Source organism: Halyomorpha halys, unplaced genomic scaffold (genome assembly GCF_000696795.3).
Source record: "Halyomorpha halys isolate HHAL.00 unplaced genomic scaffold, Hhal_1.1 Scaffold315.1, whole genome shotgun sequence".
NCBI lineage: Eukaryota > Metazoa > Arthropoda > Insecta > Hemiptera > Pentatomidae > Halyomorpha > Halyomorpha halys.
Genome location: NW_027105587.1, coordinates 132,176 through 136,322, shown reverse-complemented (window position 1 = coordinate 136,322; position 4,147 = coordinate 132,176).

Genomic DNA, 4,147 nt, shown 5'->3' with positions numbered 1-4,147 from the left:
GATAAATGTATCCCTTTCCTCAGGAGAAGTTTCGTGAGGGCTTCGGAGAACGAGACTTCAACGTGAGAGGCCTCTGGTTCGGAGCCCGTGGAACAATTCCCAGCACAACTAGGAGCTTCATAGAGGAGCTCGGGGTCGATGTCCAGGACGTGGCTAGGATGATAGAGAATATAATACTTGACTCCCTGGGAATCATCCATCACAAAATGCATGGAAATTAATGAGTAGGGGAGTTATCCAGAGGAGGGATGGCATGCATATCTTATTTGTTGTTTTATTTATTACTTTATTATTTTTAATATTCTAATATTTGTTATATAGGGGAATTTGTTGATCAAATGAAATAAGGGTTGTAAAATGGAAGGGAAAAAAAAGAAGGAATAAATTGAAAAACTTGTATTTAGTTTGTAGACTGGTATTAATTGTAAAAGAAAAGTAAAAGAAAACAGTTGAAAAAAAAAAGTTATCTTTCTATTATACTATATCATATAAAAATATGTAATTTATATATGTCCGATCACGGATCAGTATGCTGTGTAATGTGGCAACCCGATGTATTTGGGCAGCATGAATGAATAAAGCATTTCTTTCTCTCTTCTTTTAATCATATCGATGTAAATAAACACTTTGTTCCTTGCTATAGTTTATATACTATTATATTACCCAATACCACCCCTTGTTATATTATATAATTAATGGTAACAATATTTTATAAATGAAAAGGCATTTAATTGGTAACTGGTAAACACACAAAAGGCTTTTGGAAAAGAATTCAATTATAATAGTTTTGCAGCACTTAATATAAATTAATTAATTAACTTATTTTTGGATAATTGCCTTCAGCGATTTATAAACGGCACATGTTATTCGGGTGCTGTGTAGTCTCTTTATTCCTCCTCTGCTTTTGGGGTGACCTGGTGTTTCTAGGTGCCAATCTAAGCCCAGCACTCATATTTTGTTCTAAATCGCACTGTTGTCAAATTCCCTCCCTGCATCTGACGAGACCCTATTGAGAATGCCATAGAACTGGAACCATTGTCTCAACACTCCCAGTACCGTGTCTGCTGATTTGTCCTTAACCAGATGGGACATGATCACTTTACAGAAGAGGTTCATGGCTGTTACCCATTTATAACCCTTCCAGAAGAAGGCATAAATTTGAAGGTCTATGAGTGGGGTGTCTGGTGCGGACATTTCTTCCTGCATTGCTTTTGGTAGGTACCTGTCATATTTTGTGCTAAGACACATGTCGCAGTTACTTATGATCTCCTGTATTGTTTTCTTCATACCCCACCAAAAATACCTACGTTTCAGGCCCTGAATCATCTCGCTCACTCCTCAGTGATTTGTAATCCCTGATGGTACACCAACGTCACCTCTTTCTGCTTCACCTCGTCCCATATCATGACCACCACCCTCAAGCATCACTCAAACATGCAATCTACCCTTAATTATTCTGATTGCCACAATATGTTAATCTTCTCCCAAAGGACCGCATTGCCCACATAAATATGATAAGTCCTCCCGGCCTTAGGCACATCTTTTAGTGCTCTACAGATGAGATCTTCCTAGGCTCCTAGCTGAGACCACAAGGTGTTTATCACACACCGTCTGTGACTACTATAGTTTACTTTTATTAGTCTGGATATTCTTGTTTTCCAGATGATTTGCCTCGACTTGTCGTTGATTATTTCATCGACTTCGTCCATATCTACAGGTCTACCCCTGGTTGAACTATTGTCTCACAATGACGGACCTCCTTCTTCTTGATCTCGGTCATGCTAAGTTTCCTCTTCTCCTGGCATCCATTCTCACAGAAATTGTCTCACATCTCTAGAAGGTTCCCTCTGATCCCTGTCAATGGTGTTTACCATTAGCATGCAAGATAGCCAGTCAGCCACTACTTTCTCTTTCCCTGGTTTGTATACTATTTCAATATTGTATTGATTCAGCTCTTTCCAACAGGAAACCCTCGCAGAAGACTCTTTTAATGTACTTACCCATGGGAGAGGCAGTGGTCGGTCTGTACCCTGAATAAGTAGGGCCAGAAGCAATCTATGGCCCAAACTATACCCAAGAATTCCCTCTCTAGCTTGCTGTATCTCGTATCGGCATCCATAAGGAGTCTGCTTGCATAAGCTATTGGGCACTCCGCTCCTTCCCTCCCCTGGGATAACACCACACCCAGTGCGTACTCACATGCATCTGTTGTCATGGTGAATTGATGTTTGAGGTTGGAAAAAGCCAGCACAGGTTCCTTCTGCAGTCGTTCCGTAAACTTGAGGATATTATTCCCCATGGCTAGGGTCACGATCATTTGGCTACCTTTCTTTAAAAGGTTATTAATGAGTACCAAATATTCTGCCAATTCTGGCACAAATTGCCGATAATAATTCAGGACCCCTAACAACCTCCAAATTCCCTTAACATCCTAGGCACTGCTATCTTTAGGATCGCCTCAACCTTCTGTGCATCAGGTTTAATTTCCTGTTCCCGAGATTACATATCTAAGAAAGTTAATTAGCTCCCGACATAACACCGACTTTTTCTGGGGCAATTTGAACCCAAATTGTTGAATTTTCTGAAAAACATTCTACAGATGTCTTATGTGTTCAGATGTCTTTTCTGATTTGCAAAACACGAGAAAATCGTTCACGTAGACCTGACAAATGGATTGGTCTAAGCCTCGTAGAAATTAGTCCATCAAGTGCTGGAAAGTGATTGAAGCGTTTTTCAACCCAAACAGCATATGGGTGAATTCATAATGATCCCTCTCAAATGTGAAGGCAATTTTGTGTTCGTCCCTGGTGTGCATTGCACTTTGGTAATATTCACCTTTAAGGTCAAGGGTGCTGAATATGACTGCACCTCCTGATATATCTAGAATGTCCTCCAGTTCGATCGGATATTTTTCATATACTGTTTTATTACTGAGCTTTCTATAGTCTATAGTAGTTTTTTCTTGATACTCTTCTTCTCCACAGCCCACAAAGGGCTATTGTACAGCGATGTACTGTCCACTATTATGCCTTGTGATTTTAAACTCTCTAATTCTTTCCAAATGTGTTGTCGGAACGCCTGTGGATACCCTTTCTTTCACATACGTAACCATGTCTCACTTCAATGGGATTGTTTTGCCTGTCTTCCCCAACGAATCTCCTTCTTTAAAGAATATATTCACATATTTCCCCATTATTACCTCCCTCCAATTACTCATCTAGTTAACCGCCACTACTTCTAGAGTCCTTCCCCTTATAAGCCGTTGACAGCTGAATTTTTTCTGCCCCAACCTAATATCCCATCAGTTCCTCACATTCTTTATTCGTGCCCCTACCCTACTTTCACCAATAAGTCACACCCGATTCTAATTTGATACTCAAGCAGCATATTCCCCACTAGATGCATCATTAAAATACCTCTCTCAACCCCCCATTCGCCCAGGTCCATAGCGACTTTCCCTTCCATGCTACAGGGTCTACCCAAGGTGATAAACTTACAATGATACCTGAACGATGGGCTGGGGTGTCTTCTCTTCACCTCTTAGCTTGCCCAACGCCTCTTGATATATGATGGTATTAGAGCTCCCTGTATCGACCAAGAATTGTACTCCTGTCACTTCAATGATAGGCAGGCCACTGCTCTCACTCCCCACATTGCAACTCACCATCGTGCGGCCGATGCTCTGAAGGTACTCTCCTCAGATCTTGCTTGTGTACCTTCTCCTCCCGCTCACTCTTCTCCATTCGTTTCTCGATATGCTCATCTCCCTAGTTTCTCTATCCTCCACCTCGGTGCCAGACGTCTCTGACACTTCTGATATGTCACTACACGACACTTCTGGCCAATTGGGGCTTCTTCTTCATCTCACTCTTTGCACATTGACATCCATGGGTTCCCCTTGGTCCACTTCTTTCTTCCGGTACATATAGGGGCATCGTGCTCTCTATATGGCCCTCATTCCCTCATTCAAAGCATCGGGGTCGGGGACACTGGGTCAGCAGATCACCTTTTTTTCCACACCCATGGCACCTCCACTCTTTTTGCCGACCATTACTCCTTGGCTTGGCCTGGTTCATCTTTCTGTCACCTGTGCCTCTATCTCGGCCAACATCTCCATTGGTGCCTCCTCCTCCAAGGAGCTGGAATG